Raw genomic sequence first — 21,901 nt, 5'->3', positions numbered from 1 at the left:
TTTAATTCCTGTAAATGGATTATTGAAAATCTGTTTGGTTATACTCAGAAGTGCTGCACATTCTATTACTTCTGGAATTGATTTATTTTAAAACAGAATAAAAACTAAACTTGATTATGGGGATAAATATCAGAAAATGTATGGCAACATGAATGCCCCCTTTATCATGTGTGTATATGCACAGTAAGTTGATTTGAAAGTTTTATAAATTTGAAGGGGCCTGTTCCTAAGAAATGGCTTTAAAAAAAAAAAAATCCAACCAACCAATCACAAGCTAGAAATTCTGCACAAGTGACCATGGTGTAGATACTAGATACTGTCATGATTAATGAATGTCCGTACCAAGTTTCATTAATGTCTGTCCTCCACTATTCTTGATGCCTGAGATATGCACCCCAGCAGGGGTTGACAATTAATAATTGTATCCATAACAAAAGGAGTATTGTGGAATGCAAATCACAAACTCAAATCTGGGCCAAAAAGCTTTGTTCCTCAGGAAATATCTTTGCTATCCCCATAGGCAGCTGCCCGATTTCCCAAAATGTTGACATGTACTCCCTTCCCCCTGCATGCTCTTAAATGGAATATTTATATCTACATTACACTAGTATTGAATTTCTTTCTTGTTTAAGATTCTACAGTACCATATGTCTTCTGTATGATTCCCAACTGCTTAGATCATGATCTGCCATGCTTACTAACTATTCCAGCAAAAAATGCTTCTGAAAAGACTCCTCAAGGCTCATTGTGGGGAAGTGAGGTGGGAAACATATTAGTGTTGCACTGTGTACTGAATCCCACAGGTGTAGCTTTGTGCATCAAGTAAGAAATTAAAGAAAATTATGACTAGATTAATGTATCCCTTTAATTTTTAGAAATATGCTATTTTCAAACTTGATTTGCTCACCCAAAGACGAGAAACATGTACGAAAGGTCATATTGCTGAGAGCCATTGGATTTATTTATGCTGGAAAACAGAAAAAAAGACAGGTACCAGAAGCAGACATGTGGCAGGTGTCCTGAAGAAGGGGGGGGGGGGGGGGGGCTCTTCAGTCTGCCACTTCAGTTCAGCACATTTGCTATCCCGCTGCCCTGCACAGACCGAACAATGCACTCAACATGCTGCAATTGCTTGTCGTGTACTGCCAGGGCTGGCTGGGATCCTTGTAAATATACTGCACAGGGCCACCACTCCAGTCAATGAGCCTCTATCTCTGCAGCCCTCGTTCTGCTCTCTCTCGGTCAGCCAGCACACAAAGTCCCCTCTATCCTGCTCCGCTGGACACCCAGCACTCTACACATCCCTGCCCAGCCAGAGCAGCCCTCCAGCACAGAGGAGCCATTGATAAGAGGCAAGGTCTGGGGGGCTGAGCATACAGAGGCTGCTGAAAAGACTTAATCAAGCGCCTCTGGGGGAGTGAAGGAGGGCGAGGGAGGGAAAAGAAAGCAAGAATAATACAGTAGTAGAGCTGCCACATTTACTAATATTTGGAGTGAGAATTATCTTGTGCCCTAGCACCTGTTGTAATGCCCTTTATGATTATATTTGTTACATACTGTAACTTTGGCAACGTCTATATAACTTGTCATGCTATTAAAAGACCCTTTAAATTTAAATATGGAAGAAATAAATAAATAAATAAATAAATAAATAAATAAAGGTGTACTATGATGAGAGAGTGGGGATCAAGGAATGTGAGAAGAGGGGCACAGGAAGGATTAAAGAATTTGTTGGAAACAAGATCATCAAGTTTTACCACAGCAATAAAGAATGGGGAGCTAAATAGAACGCACAGGAGCATGAAATGCTGTAGAAAGCAAGAGACAGAATGAGAAAGAATCATAAAAAGGAAAGGGCCAGAGAAAAAAAAAAAGTTACAAGAAAAAGCAAGAGTGAGAAATTGAGCGCCGAGACACCTGCCATTACTGAGCTGCTGGCCAGGTCAGCTTGCAGCCTGCAATCAAAATACACAGCAGGGGGAGCTCGCTCGCTCGAATCGGTCTCAAAAGCTGCTGAGTCCAAGCACTTCTATGTTCCAATATAGCATAGAGAACACAGTACTGGGGATCTGAGAGCCAGCACATTCTCTACAGTCTAGCATACAGTAGATAACTCCGTACTGGGGATCTGAGAGCCAGCACATTCAATATAGCATAGAGAACACAGTACTGGGGATCTGAGAGCCAGCACATTCCCTACAGTCTAGCATACAGTAGATAACTCCGTACTGGGGATCTGAGAGCCAGCACATTCACTACAGTCTACAGTTGTACAGGTGCAGTGCACCCGATACACAAATCCAATAGTCCTGCCACTAAATCCTTACAAGGTGAATACCAGAAATAACTTCACAGATGAGGGGGTCAAAAGTAATCTGCTCATACAAAAAACAAGAGCGAGAGAGTTTAAAGAGCACAATAGAGAGAACTCGACAGGGTCAAGTGGCTGCCGCAGTCTTTACAAATCGATAGCTTAAATGAATTACAGCATAACTGGAAAGAGGTTTACAGTAATACCATTACAGCACATATCAAAAGATTACTACAGTGGAGCCTGTAGTGAGTTGGTGTAGCCAGAAAGGAGGTGCCCCGTAATGGAAGTTGGGAATAGCAGAATGAGGGTTTAGAGGAATAAAGGCAAGTCCAACACTAAGCAATGCAGAGAGATAAGAGAAACCAAACGCTGAAGCGCTGCAGCAAAACAGCCTTCGATAGATTGTTTGATTGAATATCCTTCCATTATTGGAGTGTAGAAGCACTATACGCAATAATAGACTTGCTTTCATTCACACTCTCCGACATATTTCAAGACAAGACTGCTGGAAGGTAAAATAAACCATTCATTCATAGACAAAGGCAACATGAGTGAACCACACATTTTTAAAATCTACTGTACAAGAAAGTACTTTAAAAAATGCTACTGTATATCATATGGTTTTTAAACATTGTGTACTAGAAGCATCATCACGCTATCATTCTCTATGTGTTCAACAGTAGCTCCTATAATGATAAAAAAGCCACCCTGCACACAACGTATTAGCTTATAGTAATCTCAGCTAGGCAGTTCTCATCAGAGGGCTGGTGAATCCATCTAGTTCTGACTGAGGGTGATGGAGTGCATTAATACGATGTGTAATATAATGAAACATGTATTCATATCAACAACAAACAAACGAAATGGTCTTTCAAGAGCCACTTCATACAAGATGTAGTCCCCTCTTTACAATTAGAGGGTGACCAGCAGCTCTGTAGTGATTGTGCTGGGCTGCAATACATAACCTCAGTATCACGATTCATCACAGCATGACTCAATCAGCACAGTATGGACCATTTCATTTCCAACAGCTCACAGAGACACTCATGTCCAACAGGATACCCACGAAACTGCGCATTCTATGGCGGTATAATACCATCAAACCTTTCACACAGCCAAAGGGATCATGTGAGTACAACTTTCAAAACATGTCAGTCAACAGATCGTTTTCATGGTGATGGCGATTCGCCCATAAATTACAGCATCACGCACCGTCCCTTCTATTTGTGAATTCACCTCCTCGTCAGCCCGTAAAGTTAACCATTCCTTAACTTATTCCAGACTCCAATTGCTACCTCATTCTTGATCAGCCATTGTATTTGAAATAAGAGAAAGCATGTAACGCCAACGACAAAAAACCCAACACGTCAGGTATACATGCAGCCACGTTCGATGTTGACTTTCAATCCCCGCCCACTATAGCGCTTCAGTGCCAGCACAGCATTTCACACAGGAGTCAAGATGGTTCAGTGCTTCTCTGAACCACCTCGCGTGACGGTATAGGCAATTCACACAGACCAAAATGTTAACAGATCTCTGCATGAGTTCCGCTGTACTGACTGTACACAGCAGCGTCTGCAGCTTTTGCTAGCCAGTCGTGAAAAAGCTTCCGAGAGCATGGCACCGGCGAACTCTGAATGTGTAAACCGAAATAAAATAATGTATATAGCAAGTGCTAAAAGTAGTAATCCAAACTTGGGTAACATTGAAATTAGAAAGGTAATTTAACGTTATGATGAATATAAAGACACACTAGATGTGAAGCAGAACACAGTGACTAATAAGAAAAGGCATGATAACTTGGAGTTGAAAAGGAGATATTTTTTAACTCTGGACTGCAGTTCAATGTAAAACATCTACTGTTGACTTTCTGTGAATGGATGGAGTGACGTCAACATTTGCACTGACCAAGTACAACCAAGTATTGGTTGTTATTGAATAAACAAATAACTTGACAGATTCATCTGATGGTAGTACTTGATGGTTAGTTGTAATTAGTAATGTTAAACTATTGTAATGTAGTTTCTATTGTTTTGGCCAGGTTACAATATTTACACTATTAAGATTATTTTATAAATATTATTTGTTAGAATTAAACAGATGTAGAATATTTAGGTCGCTGTATGAGAGGTTATTTTATTCTGAATACACTACAGCAAAAATTATTATTTGGTGGTTTGCTCTATTATGCTGCTGTTGCTTTAATTGGAAGAGATACACGCTGTGACGTTGCTGCTCATTGAGTTCTGCATTTTAATTCAGTAAACAAAAGGAAAAACTTGTGCCTAAGGAAATATGGTATTGAATGAAGAGATCTCGTCTTGGACATTGTTTGTACACTTTGTGAACCCGGCTAAACTTTACCAGCTTACACTGTTATGCTGTCTGCTTGTACACACGCACTTGCCTTTTTTTTCTTGGGAGCGTAAGGGACCAGAGTTCGGGTAACTGAATACACAAAAATGTTACACCCTGTGTATTCAAATAGGAAACTACTTGAAATTCCCATCCCTAATCCCAATAATAAATACTATTAAAACAATATTCAAAATACAAAATAATAACAATACTTCTCAGAGCGTTGTCGCTTGTGTAGCCTCTCCCAAACAGTGCCAATCTTGCTGAGTAATACCAAAGAGTCCTGGAAAGATTGTGAATGGCATTTTTGACATGAATACATCGGATCCCAAATCAAAAAGTTTGTAGACAATTCGATCGCATATCTGGTTATCCATCGGGACATCTTACTGTGAGACTGGATATGATGTAAACAAAATGTTGAATTCACAACAAATAAAGCTGCTGTTTTATCTGCAGGTCTGGGAAACTTTTTTTTTTTTTTTTTTTTTTTTAACTGTCATAATGAAGCCAGATGAAGCATCCATTCTAAATGTTCGTCTTCATTCTTATTTCATAATTACTTTCTTTATGATTTATTGATTTCAGCGTTTTCCTTTTGGCTCATTGGTTGCTTAGTTGTAGAAAACCTGATTTTTATATTTTTATAAGGGGAGACACACATGCAAATTAACATTTCAATAAACTCAGTTCCATCAGCCAAACTTCAGAGAAAGAGTGTAAACGTGATGCATTGTTTTGATGAATGACATGCAGGAGGGAAAATTGGTGTCAGGGTATTGTTAGTGTTGGATTCTTTACAGAAATTCCTCAAAAATGACTGGATCATGGAGGACTGTGGTTCTATTTTTAGTGGTTCTATTTTTTGATTTTACAGGACTCTAACAGTGTTTATTTTAACTCTATAGGGTCTGCCTAATGTTAAATATCCCGCCGGCAACCTGGCCCTTTAAATCTTTTTACTTGTAAAACGAGGTCCTACTCATGTATTTCTGGTATTGGACCATGTCAGTAGAGCGCCGTGAAAGCAAGTGGTTTGCAGTGTTACTGCTGCGCTGTAAGACGGATCTACTTCGGTGCAGTAAACAAACAGGGCCCCGATTGTTCAAAGTCCTTCCACCTGGTCATTTCAAAAATAGAAACAAGGGAAGGGCTGAAAAAAGAAACACACCACATCATGCTGATTGACTGAATTGGATATGGAAGCAATCAGAGACTCTCTCCCACTTTGCAGAGGTCAGTACAGTAGCACACCCAGTTCACCGGCTGTTCCCCAGATTAAAACAGCACTCACAACGCCAGCACTGAAGTATTTATTAAACATTCACAGCAAAGGAGGCCCGTTCTTTAAAGGCAATGCCTGCAGTGCAAACCATAAGCAGCGCCCACCTCTCCACAGCTACATAAACCTGTCATCTCAGACAGACTTGGATTCTAACAGCTCCTGACAGTCACACAAAACTCTTGGCAGTCGTACCCGGATCCAACCTCAAAACACAGGCTGCAATGTCATCATCGGCAACGGATGAGAGAATAGGAGGGGAGGGGGACGGCTGCAGGTTAGAACAAGCCAACATGCCCCAGAACTGCCCTGGAAACTCACGGTTAGGGTTGGGTCTTCTAGAAAGGCTCCTTCATACGGTCCATTACAATCTATTCATGAAGGAGGAGGTTGGACGGCTTGACAACAAGTACTGCTTAAAATAGAATTTCTGACATTCAAAATGCATATCAGGGGAGATGCATGACAATTAATGTAGCTTGAATGAATGGTTAAATTAAATCCATTAATCTTACTCCACCTTGCAAAGTGATCACTAGAATGAGAATTGTACATGTTATACGGACACATTTCTTTCAGGCATGATCACCAATTATATGTCAGTGGCCAGAAAACTCTGTAGAAACTAGACCAAATCTTCATCAACAGAAGGTGAATAAGAACAACAAAATAAAAATAGCTGCTTTAAGGATCTACTCCACCCCCCCCAACCCCACCCCCCACAGTTTTGTCACTAATTGGTGAAGTTCCTGTTTAGTCTGGCCAAGATCCCCTTAAAAGGTCATTATCTACAATAAATAAATTTAAATAAAAAGACAAAGTAGGAGACAACCTACCAGAGTACAGAAGAGAAACAGCAACATAAACAAGTCTTTAAGATTGAGAGAAGCCCACTGTCACCCAGCTGGCTGGTGGTTTCTGTAGAAATGGGATTTTGTTTTTGTGGGACGCTGTGTTTACGCCACTAAAGAGGAAAGCCTGGGCTGGCTGTGGTTTCTGCGGTCTCGGGCACTCAAGACTCACACATGACAAAGCAGGGCTTGCGGGAAAAGGAAAAAACAGCCTTCTGCTGCTGACTAACCCGTGCTGCTGCCATTATATTAATGCATCGCACATGTGAGTTAACAGGCCCTGTACTTTGTCATCAACAACTACCAGAGAGCATGCACACACACACACCTCACTGGATACAGTAGTTCACTGAGAATGCCCCATCTCATTTATCAGAAACTCTACCTTGTTGTAGGCATCCCTGTGTAATTGTATTTTTTTGTATATCACCTCAACAAGCGTGCACTTTAAATAGTAAACATGCACCTCAACCATTTCCACTCTAATTTGACCGACAGTGAGTGTTGAAGCCCGATATGTCAGTCTGCATCTTCACTATAAAACTTTACCAGAGACTGACAATGGCATTCATTATTTGGGAACAGGAATATGCAGAAGGGAGAAAAAGGTAACTCAGAAAACAGTTCCAAGGTTTTAGACCATATCATTAGACAGCTTGAAGCCTAATTTAGCCTAGCTTTTTCAGCACAAAGTGAATCATTAAATGAGGGGCACATTTTTACTAAAACCATTACAGATTTTACACCAACATTGACAGCACCTACCTTGTAGGTTATGGAACTGGGAGATGTAGTTAAAGTGATTCAGGTGCAGTTCAACTGCGAGTGTATGTGTGTGTAAATCAACCCACACTCTCAATATAAAAAAATAAATTTCAAAACCAGAACAAAGCATGTAACATTATCATCATCATCATCAGCTGAAGTTACAGGATGGCAAATGCCAAACAAGAATGAAGAAACACTGGCCATAATCCATAATGGAGTTCTGCTTCATTTAATTTATTTTCCCTGCCATGGTCAGCATTGATCCAGCAGGGCACTTTCATTAGTTTACTTCTCCAGCATACGTCCACCAAGATATACAGTAGGACTAAAACTTGGTCTAAACTGGAACGGATCTAAAAACAGGCATGGGTACTTGATTACACCTGTTAAGCCTGGTGTAGAACAGCCCTAGGACCGTAGTACCATGCACGGTTAGAGACAAGGGTTTTCATTACAGCAGAAAGCAGCAGGGTCCTATTGCAGTGTGTAGCTCAATTAAACAGACCCCAGTGAATGATAAGACAGGTGGGGAATGAGAGGAAAGACAGAACAAAACTTCAGACTGCTGACAAGACTGCTGACAGCCTGCATCCTGTATTGTTCACAGCTATGGAATGAAATGTAATTTCCACTGCGAGTGTGTCAATCCCATTGGCTTTGGCAAGCAAATCAGAAATATGCAACACTTCTGAGGTGTATTCAACTGATCTCAATGGCAGCGGATCCGAGTGGTCTTTAAAATCATTAAAAAAAAAAAAAATGGGACCCCCGCTGACCTTTTACATATTTCTTTTACAGACATAAATGCACTCAATTGAAGATAGACTTGCATCATGCATTGTTCGACCCACTGAACACTCTCCATGATCTTTCAACGCTCCTGCTCTGCTCTCTTGGACTTAAACATATAGTAAATAAACCAGAAAGTGTTTATTTGTTTTAGCCTTTCCTCTTCATACTTGTTTGCTCACACAGCTGAACTTAAGCCAATTTATACAACTGCAGTCTGCTGTACTGAGCAGTTAAAACTGAGGGTCTGGGATGGAGGCAATGTGGCCTAGTAGTTGGAGCTAACTGGGAGGAAGGCAAGGTGGCCTAGTACTTGGGTATATGCATTACGGAAGGGCCAGTCCACCTGTCCTTGCAGTATATGCATGTCACATTGTTACATGTGCCCAGGTGATCTTTTTCATATTCTAATGTTCCTGTTTGTAGCAGAGGTGCAGGATGTCTGTAACTAACACATATGAACAGGAAAGTAAAACATTCAATACCAAAGTCTAATCTACGTCCTTGCGCAAGCTATGAAGTCAGATTTTCGAGTCCACCCTCCTATACAATAAACCCCAGTAGGTCATTCTCCACCATTTGGTTGTTTGTGACATCTTTCCCCAGCACAAAATGTGTACTACAAGCCTCCTGAGGCTTTCAGTACACATTTTGTTATTTTATTTATTTCTTTACTAAGAGCAGAGTGCACTTACAGATACACAAATAGCATGCTGTGTGATATCACCATCTCTCAGCTTTGGTATTCTCTGAACACTGACAGATGCGTCAGTGTTTAACCTTTCGCCCTGCCTTTTTGCCCAGCAGCACTGCTGCAATCCGGCTGTATGAAGGGTGTTTAAGCTGGAGGGGGTGCCAGGGAGAGCGGGCATGAACAGCTGGGCTGCACTACAGCACCAATCCTAGTGTGAGCTTCCAGGAAAGACAATGCAGAGGCAAGCACAGCTCTCTTAGCTAGAGTTGGATGAGAATTACATGATCAGTTACTGATTAATCAATTTAATTATCAGGACTACCTGAAATCAGTGTTTTAATTACGACTTTCTCCCTAGTTAGTGGTTCTCCGTCTCTCAAACACACATTTCTTTCTGTCTGCTTTTCCCTTGTTTGCTTTTTAAAATGGTCATACAACTGTTCTCTTCCACAACAGTGGGGGACTGAATGTGTGTATGTATGTATGTATGTATGTATGTATGTATGTATGTATGTATGTATGTATGTATCTTATGGTTAGTTTCTTCCTTTTTTTCAGTACAATAATCAATACTAAAACGCATTAGCAATAATATCATAATGGATTACTGTTGCTACTCTGAGCACCTTCTCTGACAACAGTGGGATGTTTCATCCACGTTACAGCCTTAAATAGGCCGTGTCAGCTTCATTCAAATAGAATCCTTACTCTTCTCCCAGAGAGCTCTTGCATTATTTATAATTACTATATTAGAAAACCTCAGCGTTTCAGTGATTCACTAGCGGATATTTATAGCTCACAGAGAACTTAATTACCAGTCTTTCTAATCGCTGCCTCACCTCGAGTTATGAAAAAAATGTAATATACTGTATACAAATGTTTAAAACACATACATTTAAATCTTACATGGGTGGGTGTTACAAAGCAAAATTAATTTCATCTGTCCACAGCAGATTTTCAGCTGTTTCAAGCAAATCGAAAACCAAACATTACCTGTCATCAGCGAGTGTCTTTACATAACAGCTGTAGTTTGAGCAGCAAAGGCTCCTTTTTGTATCGGTATTGATTTTCAAACACAGTGAACAGAAATGGTTTTAAGAGGGCAAGGCAAAAATGAGCAAGGGAAGACTTAACTAGATGAAGTGACCTGGGAAGTGCAGCAGTAACTTCCTGGAAGACAAGGCAAGCAAACTGAGCACTTTCTTGTATCTAATGTAGTACCAGGCATCATTTTTAAGATGTAAATACAGTACATGTTCTTTCAAAACTGCATAGGATTTATGAAATGATTGTTAGCTACAGTGCAACCCCTTTAAGGGCACAACAAAAGATATGACCCTTTTAAAGGGTTTCTTACTTGCGTGCCTGTGGGGTGCGGATATTGGACCATATCTAAACAGCTTGTTATGTGCCATTGTTTTCTTAAAATATATCTTTATAGTGAATGGAGGTGCATGGTGTGGAAAGTTATTTTGTGTGCTACAGTACAATTACTTCAAGAGAACAAAAGGTTTTATTAACTTACAATTCTCCAACTTTATGGGCTGTGGTACATTATTTTACTGGGGAAGAAAAAGACAGCAGCTAGCAATCAAGCAGAAATAAGTGCTTGAGAACAGTTAATCAGATGCTTGTGCTTCAGTCAACCTGCACTACATACAACCAAGTTCACATGACAAGTTACATCAACTTCCAGCCCGAAGGTTAACGTACTGTAAGAACTGTGGAATTCTCTTCAGGACCCTCTTCATTCCTGTGAGTAAAGACCCTGCTGCTTCCCCTAATGACTGACATGCGCTGCAGCCAGTACCACTCCCAAAGGCACTGCTGAGACTAAATGACCTACTGTAGAACGTGAAGCACATCCCCTGGAAGGCACGGTGAGACTACCTGAAAGTAAAGGCATGCAAACCATTCTTTTTTACCCAGTATGGTATTCATTTCTTCAAATTAACATGCAAGATCTACATACTGTAGCGAAGGGCATCAGAGGCAGGGATATTTATGTTTGGTTGTTTAATTATGTTGTAGCTTGAACCAGTTTAGGTTCAACTGTGCAAAAACAAAGTTCCCTCAAGCTCTTAAAATACTGCATTATTTAGGCAATACTACAACTCTCTTCAAAAGCTGGCCTTGTTATTGAAGTTCAAGGACTGCACACAAATCCCATGGGGTCCCTGAAAATCCACAAAATAAAAGACAATGCATCAACCCAATTCCACAACATAAAGAAAGCTCGGTGCCTCCGGACAGTATCCTAAGGCTTAACCATCCAAGCAGAAGATTATATAATGCCAATATATTACTGCTAAAATACAACCACATAATGAAAAGGTTACACATATTGCACAAGCTAATTCCACTGCAGGGGCCTCCTACACAATGAAAGCTATTCAAGATACAGTACAAGGTGAAACTGATAAACAAAAAAACAATGTTTATTTAAAAAATAATAAATTTAGATAGTGTTTACACTCTTAGTTCAAACAGTTATTTGAAGAGAGAATAAACTAACCTCCTCCAAAACCAGGGGTGCAACAATTAATCGATGCATCGATTACTGATCATCTGTCTTTAAATTTCCTGAGCTTCGATTACATATTAGTGAATCGATGCATCAAATTAGAACCCAGTTTGAAGTCTCCTGTTGCCGGTTTACATGCAGGCAATAAAAATGTGCATTATAAATACCATATGGGAGATACTGAAATTGAAGAAGGAATCTATGAAAAATACCTAGGAGTTTATGTTGACTCAGAAATGTCTTCATCTAGACAATGTGAGGAAGCTATAAAACAGGCCAACAAAATGCTCGGATATATAGTGAAAAGTGTTGAATTTAAAATCAAGGGAAGTAATGTTAAATCTTTACAATGCATTAGTAAGACCTCATCTACAATAGTGTGTTCAGTTCTGGTCACCTAGTTACAAAAAGGATATTGCTGCTCTAGAAAGAGTGCAAAGAAGAGCGACCAGAATTATTCCAGGTTTAAAAGGCATGTCATATGCAGACAGGCTAAAATAATTGAATCTATTCAGTCTTGAACAAAGAATACATGGCGATCTGATTCAAGCATTCAAAATTCTAAAAGATATTGACAGTGTCGACCCAAGGGACTTTTTCGACCTGAAAAAACTAACAAGGACCAGGGGTTACAAATGGGTATTAGATAAAGGGGCATTCAGAACAGAAAATAGGAGGCACTTATTTTGCACAACGGTGTTTTTATTTACTAGATCTTCTGTTTAAAAAAAAAAAAAAAAAACACACACACACACACACACACACACACAACTGTTTGTTCTTTATTTGAGTAAAACGGAAACAAAATAACTCTCCCTAACCAAAAGTTCTGAGGCAATGCTTTCAAAACTGGCTAAATTCCTCCAGTCTCTGTCCTTGGACGCAAAGCATTAGCAGCTGGTGTGCCAAGCCCCAATATAAGAATCCCTCTCCCACTCTCTCCCCTTTTGTTCTCCTGGTTCCTGTGTGATCTGCAGTGGCTCGGAGGAGCTGGTCCCTGGGAGTCACACTTCCAAGTTTCCTCAGGAATCTCTGAGCCAATCATTGCCAGCCTGTGAGTCACAGCTGAACAATGGGACAGGCCCCATGCATGCATCCTTTCCTTCCCAGGATCTCCGGCCTGGATGGCATGTGTCTGGGAGCTGCAGAGAAGTGGGCAACAACTGACCCTGTCTGGGCCCTCAGCTGAAGCAAATAATTGTATAATACAGCAAGAAACAACTTACCCTGCGATTACTTTTTATTAATAAGGCTTTTTAAAAAGTACCAAATAACAAAACAAACAGCTGTGATAAAGATATTTTAAATAATGAAGCCAGATTTCAGAACGTTCCATACATGGATAACGCCGCCAGGTGGCGGCAAGCGCAAGTAAAAATCCATTAGAATCCAAGGTAAAACACGGAACTAAATAAAACCAAACACATTAGTATAACAGTTTTCCGGTATACTGATGCCAGCACTGTTCATTTTACTTAATGATTACGGTACATAATTGTTTTCATTATACATAAATTTACATAAAGATTGAAGGTTTTTTTTTTCAACAGCACATCAGATTAATGAGCACGAGATGATCTTGGATTAATTATTCAAACTCAACAGCAAATCCACCCACCCCCACACAATACAGCACTGTAGTCTCTGTCTCAATAATGACAAGAAAATTACCCACTGTAATAAACAGCTGCTTGTTGGCACATTAAAGTGTTAATCAGCTGGGGGTCTCTAACGCTACGGCTCCCTGGAGAATAAACTGTACGGCAAATTAAGTTCGAGCGAATAACTTCCTCCTCCAGTTCACTGGAGCATGCATCCTTCCCTCTCGCTCTCCGTCTACGCACTCATACTAGTGGGGGACACTTTCACAACTTAATTCATTTTTATATGAAAATGTCTTGCAATAACAGGAATTATTATTATTATTTTTTTTTATTTTTTTAATTAAACAGAAAGTGTGAGCAATGACAAATTGTCTGCTGACCAAGCCTGGCAGCACTGTACAAATGGGAATGCTTACAGTAAGTGGACACTATACAGCCTGACAGAACTAGTCTCTCAAACTGCAGCTACTGTACATACTGTATAAACTCACAATTAAAACTACATTTACTTTCCAAAGACCCCCCCCCCCCCCGCTAGACTTTTATTCTAGTGTTTTTCACCTACATATATGGTTTTTCATGCTGTGCTTTTGCACTGCACACTGTAGCTTTAAAGTGTAATGTTTGTTTTGTGAAAATATTTGAAACGGTAAAACAGTGGACATACAGCAGCAACTTTGAAATGCATTTCACCAGTCAATAAACATGTTAGCTGCACTTCTTGATTCTTCAGCGTGGCTGTGTGCTCTGCTCTACCTTTGAATTTTAAGCATGCCTAATTGTAAATGTAATCTGTCTATCTAATGTTAAAAATACTTCCTCTGCAATCATGCCTGTAATTTCACCCCTGCCCGATTCAACACCCCCACCACACTTTTGCCTTAAGGGCAACTTTACGCCCCCATGGGCGTTGACTCGGCAGAATCCGGTAATTACTGTGGTTTTCTGAACTTTCCTTAAATATTTTAAAAGTCTAGGTGGATATTAAAAATCGCAGATTACCTCGGTATTCAGTATTGTGCAGACCTTGGAATTCAATATCGCAGTCTTTATCTTCAATTTTTCCTGCAACCTCATTCTAAATGTCCTTCTTGAGCAGCAGGCAGAAGGGCACCATGTCTTTACATTACATCCTAGACTGACTGTACTGTAGCTGCTGCACAAGAAGAATGTAAACTTAGTGCGGCTGCAGGGTGAACTGGTTTTGCAAAACAATTCTGGATGACTTCTGAGAATGCTGGTTTCAGGAGATGCAAGAAACAGGGTTTAAAGCCTTAGTAATTAAAGCCCAGTAACAAAGATCTTTCAGAACTCTGGGAGCAGTTACAACAAGTTCTACAACCACAGCAACATTCAATTCATCATGAAAAAGGGGCAGTTTATCCACTTAAGTACACATGGAAAATAGTGAATATTACTTTTTGCTCAGAGTACTTCTGCAGTCTGATTGTGAGTACAACGCCTACAGTCTGTCTTCGTCTCTTGCGGTTCCCACTAAATAACATCTTTTTACAAGCCGACATTACTACTAACTCAAACAGATTCCTCATTTCGCTCTCAATCTTCAGATTTTTGTGACGTGAGTATCAACTGAGCATGTGGTACTTGTAGCCCATTTTATGAAACCTCTTTTTATCCCAGGATTACATAGTCTTCTCTCAAATTCATGAGTAAGATTTTAATGAACAAGCCACAAACAAGTGTAGTGCTACCTCAAATATTGTGAAGTTACTGCCAATGCAGAATGACAATGTGGGTTCTTAATTTCCTCAATCAGGCAACATAAGCATGCACTTTTCCCCCCAATATTTGCTTAAGGACAGATACTGTATGGAGTGAGAGAGATACAAAGCTGGCCTGGACATGGATGTAGTGATAAATAAATAAAACCTGGCCTGAAAACAAACTGCAGCTACAAGTAAATTATTTCAAAAGGATAAAACCGTATGTCAGTGTGTGGTGTCTCGTAACCCAGCTCACAGCACAAGGTTCTTCAGTTACACACTGTAAAACTCTTTATAGAACTGAGACAGCAACTATAGTTCCCTCTGAAGACACATTAAAGCCAGTTAAAAGCAATGCAGTAAGATTTAAAGGGGCCATGTCCAATTTGAAAAAACAGCATTTACTTTGACAGCTCCCCCATTATTTCACCAATCATTTACAAATGTGTTTAATGAACGGTTTGGTCATGTTGACTTCTACAGTAAAGCTGCCCTCTTGATATCTCTTTTTTTTATGTATGTCAGATATTAAAACAACTGGCACTATGTTTTAATGTATTTTTTTATTTACATTTTTTGTAAGAAATGCAGTACCTTAAACTGAAAAACAACCTAAAAAATGACTCTATATCATTTGTTTAAAGTACATATGTAACTGAATTTCCCTGAAAGCATGCAGAAGTCATTTATAACCCCCCGCTGCCGCAGGTATTACGGAACCCACACCTATTTAGGGTAGTTCACAGAACAGCAGAAAGGAAGCTTGTGAGCAGATGAAACTACATGAAAGAATGTACAAAAAAGATAGAAAGCAAGCAAGGTCAGACGAGCGCAGAGATGACATTACTGGATGATGTAATAGATGTACTAAGTATAGAAGTAAACATGATTGCAAGCCAGGTTTAGGCTGCCGCAACCTGTGTGGAATCAGCACAAAGCATTTCGTCATCCCCACTGCTATGCTTATTTCTTCTTGAAATTCATGGAGTTGTAGGTTGCAGATTTAGACAAACAGCTGTTTAAACGCTGAGCTCCAGCCAGACAGAGCAGCTGTGCTTCCCCTGTTCAACAGCAGCGCCTTCCTCTGTGCTGGAGCGCTGCTGGACGAGTGCAGTCCACTCACACACACGGCCAGACATAGCTACAGCCTATTCAGAACCTGTGCTGCCCTCCTGCCCACTGCCGGCAGCAACACAGAATGTTAGGCAGGAACAGCTCACCCTCCATCCTATTGTAAACCACCATTTGTCTGTTTGACCTGCATGGGTTTTACCATCTAAAAAGTGTTAACATCCTGACAACTTTTTACACTTACAACTTTAAATTAGGTTTCAAAGCCCTTTTCAAAATGTCTGCTCTAGTACACCGACAGTGTCAGGATTATTGCCCACATTGTCAAACAGGAACCACAGCAATAACAATCCATGATGTGGTACGGAACAGAAAAGCCAGAGCACTTGTTATGTTTTTTTTATTTATTTTTATATATATATATATATATATATATATATATATATATATATATATATATATTCGCTTTTCCTGCAGTGATTTAGAGGACATACCTCAAACCCCAGTGCACTAGAGCAGACATTTTGAAAAGAGCTTTGAATCATACTTTAGAGTTAGAGAAAAAAGTTGTCAGGATGTTAAAATAAAGCTGTGTGTATTGATGTATTGCTTTTTTCACTGGCTTTATATGATAATCTACCTTTTTCAGAGCTGTAGTTGTCATGGGAACAAAAAAAAGAAAAAGTGCTTATTTTGTTCATTTGGACCGTGGGTGTCAGAACATGTCATTTTTAAGGGCTGTTGGTGAAAGATTATGAGTGCCAATTAGATTACTGTTAATACCTGTGAGTGGGCAGGAGAACATAATTCAGTCACTCACACAGAACACCCCCCTGACCAGGGCAGAAACTAAATATTTTAAGAAAGAAACAAAGAAAGGAGGGAAAGAAGGAAAAAGAAGAAGTATGCCACACGAGGCTAACGTGTCAAAGATTAAGCAGGTATTTTCTGGCGGTACAGTGAGAGAGACTGCAATGCACTGGCTAAAGTTGGGTTGCAAGAGTAACAGTATAGTAGATGCTAATAGCATTGGTTTATATACCAGCTCAAAAGGAATAGCTTGAGGAATGCGAAGGAGGCATTCTAACAGGACGGTATAGTGAGGGAGGAATGTTCAGCAAACTATACAAATACGATGGTTAAGATACTCCAGTATCACCTTAAAAACCCCAGCTGTTGAGATGCTGCAGTACACGCAGCGTGGAGAATGGCCTGAGTGTTGGAATGGGGAGAGTTTATCCAAATCCAGGGATTTCTTCCACAGGATGGGAAGCTTTGCTACAGCCAAACCCTGTTTGGACATGACTAGCCCATGGACAACCACGGATACAAACCTTGAAAATGAAGTGTGTTTTATTTGATTGTGTATGGATTTTACAGTCATCCACGTCTAATAAATATGAACAAACCAGACAGATTTGTCATTGACACAGATCTCAGACAAGATCAGAGCCAGAGACTGGACATAATATTCATTATTCATCTTGAAAAAGGAATCCGCAATCTGGTATTGTCCAGTAACTGCGACAGGCGAGTATGTGAAATTATCATAACACATGGCTGTCATGATGCATTAGTGAGTTACTGTAAATATGCACTGCAATACTGTATTTAAACACTTCAATAAAACTTTGCACATATACAGTAGATAATCATTTGGGTTTGCATATAAGAATTGATCTAAAACAGTATCGACTCTTCAAATCAATGAACACAAAAAAAAGTCACAATAATTTTCCATTCATTATAATGAATTCCTCCTTCTCAACTGCGGCCTCCTGTGAACTGTGCTCGCTGCTTAAGGGAACCATGCAGTTGGTCTGGAGTATACAGGACGCCCCTTGCTTGTAGAGCACAGTAGGCTGCCTCACATACACACTATGCTGGAAAAAAGTCAATCTTCTGCAAATCCCCTAGGATTATAACAAACCCCTTTTGATCCCACGACCAGTGGGGTACAGGAAGTGACAGTTCAGCCCGGTGTTGGCAGTCCTGTCAATAGGGTGTAGGGCCCACATGGGCAGCTAGGACAGGATAGACGCAATGTGACATGTCTGCATGTGGGAAGATAACACTGCCTTGCAATAGCAATGCGAGGATACACTTCAGACTCAAGTACTTTCAACTACATTTGTAACCATTCCAAAAGAGAATAGATTTAGTTATTTACTTTATTTTGAAAAGGCCTCCGGAAATGAAGGCTGACAGGATAACGAAAACAGAAGGCTCAAACATCTGTTAAAAGCGATATTATTTTTACGTTAATGCACACCAGTATATTTTAGAGAGCTGAAGATCTATGAGACAATATGAATACAAGATAAGTCTGCTAAAAACAGAACTATATGGAGAACTGAAAGAAAGACCACAAAGATCGTCACTAATACGGTATGTTAAAATATACACAACATGTGCATGTGTTTATACTGAGAAAGTTACTCAAATGTCAAATACGTCCAAGACTGTTCTCTTTCCAAGACTATGATAGGTAATGAGCACTGTTGAAATTATTATTATTATTATTCTCTTTAAATCAAACATGACCTCTACAGCATGGATAACAATAACTAGGTTTAGTTGGTGCCAACAGACACTCCAACTGATTATTTCAACATTCAACAAACTTTGAAACTTTTGATCCAACTGATTTTCATGGGGTTGTGGACCTTGTTTCCATCTGACTTTCTAGCAGTTTCAGATAATTGTATTCAAGTACCATACAAGTGGCCATACAAAATATAGTAATTACCTTTGTAACATATGATTAATAATAAGGATAACTCAATAATGTACTGGTCAGCTATCAGCACATCCAGATAAGTTAACTGCAAATTAGGTATGTGTGAGATTTTCCTAAGTTCTGGTACACTCAGAGAAAAAATTTAAAAAATCATAAAATAAATAGATCATCATCTCCCGGTTTTTATAAGGGACACGAATGCTGCTTCCAAACACAGAGTAGTCCCCACAGAAAGCAGGGTTTGGAACTAGTAATCCCTTTAAAACCACCCCCCTCCTCAAAACAACGTAACGATCCCTGCAATCTCAGCAGTTCTTCAGTTGAATTCCCGGTCCAAGGCGGTCTGTGCTTTTCCTAATGAAACCCCAGGGTTCTGCACAGTGGAGCTGGGTTACTGAAACAAGGGTTTTATACTGTATTACAAAAATAACGTGCTGCCTGACTGAGCTCTACAAGAAAAATGAGGGAAAAAAAATCCTCATTTTAAATCTCAAACAAAAAGATAACACTTCTCTCATTCTGCACTTTGATTCCACTCCAAGAAAAACAACAGCAGACAACGAATGTTAGTTCCATGGGCTGAGACTCTAAACTCTTCATCTTTATCCGTCTGTATTACTATTAAACTTTCATGATTAAAAAAAACAGTACCTCTCCAGATATTGCCATTATTAATACTGCAGAAATGCGGTGTGATGTTGAAGAAATAACTCTTTCCAAATAATACCCTATTGTTCAATACTTCACAGAACAATAGCTCTTGTTTTCAGAATAAAAAGGTTTGCAAAGTACAGTTAGAATCCCCCCCCCCCCCTCCCCTTGCACTAAACTATTCACTTTCATTTGACAGTACGAGTGTTCATTAAAATGATGAGAGGAGAGATGGCACAATGCACGCTTTTGAGGCCAAATCAAAAGTGTGAACTGTGATTCCTGAAAGTTCATGCATTTGTTTAGGCCTCCTTTTTTTAAAAGTAATTATTTATTTCCATTTTTTTTTTTTAAAGGGAACCTTTGATTAAAGTTGATTTGCAAAGATCTGCTGTTTTGCTGGCCATTTTCACCGATTTAATAAAACTGACATACAGTAACTGAAAACCGTGCATACACCGTGCATGGTACTCAGTAAGATAACTGCCCACCCAACACACACACACAGGAAAACTTGATTTGAAACCACTTGGGGGAGGGGATAGTACCTGGCCACTGAATAGGGGAATTAGGATGAATAAATATAATTAGCCAATTAATTCATTAATTGAGAAATCAAGCCATAGACTGCTCTTTCCAGCCACTACGAGAGAAGGAGCGGGTGCAAGGATTAAATCAAAACTGTGGCAACTTCCATACACAACATGGCACCTGTACACACGATAATTGTTGGAATTCTGACAGATGCTTCAAAGTGATTGATGTTTGTATTTGTCAGTCTGGCTCCGGGTGTATTGCAGACCACGGTCAATGAGAAGGAATCAGAGAGCTTACTTGTACAGGTCTTCTCTCCCAGGTTATGTCCAGTTGTCCTGTAGTCTCAAGCAGATCTGTACGGAGACAAAAGGGGCTGGTCAGCATGGTGCTCAGACTGCAAAACATCTAAAAATGCCATGTTAAAGGATGTACTTCTGGTAAAATACAATTAGAATTTGATTACCTGAAATCAATTCTGCCCTGCATTTTTAACTAATTAGTGACAAAGCTGATTTTTCAGTATACAGGAGGAGATCTCAATAGCAGGTCACAGTGCAATCAAAATGCGTTCCCCGTCCAACTATCTCATGCAAAGGGTGAAAATTAAAAGGGGCTCTCTGCAACCTGACCCTTGCTGGTAAGCTGGCATGTATACTATATCAACTATATTGATTATGTAAGCCTAATTAAATGAAAAAAAGTTTAAATAAATTTTGTATGACACAAAATGCTGGGCAGAATACATTTTCAGTTCTGTGGCTCAAACACTGGTTTACTTTTCTCTACACAGTAGTGGTTTCCCTTGTTAAGAGTTTGCATGGAGCAGCACTTTTGCAACCTTTCAACTTATTTGACCCCATCTGCACTATGACAGACAGGGCACCCAAACATAGTAATCTACTAACTATAAAAAGTATATTGTTTGCACTTTAGATATTGTTAGACTATTCTCAGCTTGACAAATAAACCCGATAACCTACCAAATTACCCATCAAAGAAAGATGACAAACGCTCTTCTGTACAGCACAATGTGTGTGGTATTTATTTCAGAAGTCATTTATGCATTTGGTTTCCTTTATCTTTTTAAACTATCATTTATAAGTTCTGTTATGAAAGAATGTGAATATGGTCATTTTTGCCACAAATACATTTTAAGTTGTGTTTGTTTCAATATTTGACTGCCAGCGCTATTACTTTTATTATTTCCCTTCCAATAATATACTGACCTGCTGACCACAGCTGAATTTAACAGGTAAAATATAAATGTACAGTAGGCTACATGGGGATGTGGTGCAACTGTTGAAATCAGAAGCACACCCGACACACAATAAATCAGACCTGTCCCACCCTGATTTGTATGCAAACGTTATCAGTGCACACAAACACACAACTCTAAAAGGGATTACTGTACAAGTCCAGGAAGCCAATGTTTATCTTGTGTGTTTGTTTTTCATAAAAAAAAAAATTTGGCAGCTTGTTCTTCTCATTGACGCAATCATTACAGTAGACAACAGTTTTCTTTAGTCATAGATTGTGCCAATTTAGGTGTTTTAATTCCATGCTGTTACTTGCATTCATTTGCAGGTGGCAAGGTGCAGAAAGGCTTTTAAATGCTTCTGGGAGATCATATTTCTAGAGATGTAAATGTTCCAAAAAATGCCACAGGCTTAATAAACAGGTAAACCAAAAAAAGCTAGTTTAGTATAAACTGACAACGATTGAGGGACAGTGCAGCTAGGGTAAATTCTCTTCACTGCATAAACAGGGGAAGGATGTTGATGGGAATAAACCGCTACCGTTTCAACATCAGCAACATAAGAGGGACTGCCCCATATCAAATGGGGTTACATGACATAACAACGAGTCCAAGACCGCGCCGACACCACCGCTACGGACATTACAGCGATGACCATTACAGCAACTGCCCATAACAGCGCTACGACATCACCACGCCGAACTACAATTCCTAGAAGACTCTGCGAATTTCACAATAG

General features: G+C 39.7%; 1 protein-coding gene across 2 annotated transcripts in view; it reads right to left on the bottom strand.

The window, feature by feature from the left end:
* The window catches only part of LOC117422445 (signal-induced proliferation-associated 1-like protein 1), a 99,666-nt gene that overhangs the window by 50,930 nt on the left and 26,835 nt on the right, over positions 1-21,901 (bottom strand). For both annotated transcript variants that reach the window (XM_058987356.1, XM_058987357.1), the window contains exon 2: positions 20,205-20,260. The gene's annotated coding sequence lies outside the window, so the exon portion shown is untranslated. The remainder of the gene's footprint in view (positions 1-20,204; positions 20,261-21,901) is intronic.

Source organism: Acipenser ruthenus, chromosome 15, assembly GCF_902713425.1.
Source record: "Acipenser ruthenus chromosome 15, fAciRut3.2 maternal haplotype, whole genome shotgun sequence".
In the NCBI taxonomy this organism is placed as follows: Eukaryota; Metazoa; Chordata; class Actinopteri; order Acipenseriformes; family Acipenseridae; genus Acipenser; species Acipenser ruthenus.
The sequence above is the reverse complement of the archived record's forward strand: the minus strand, read 5'-3'. Positions and strand labels throughout refer to the sequence as shown.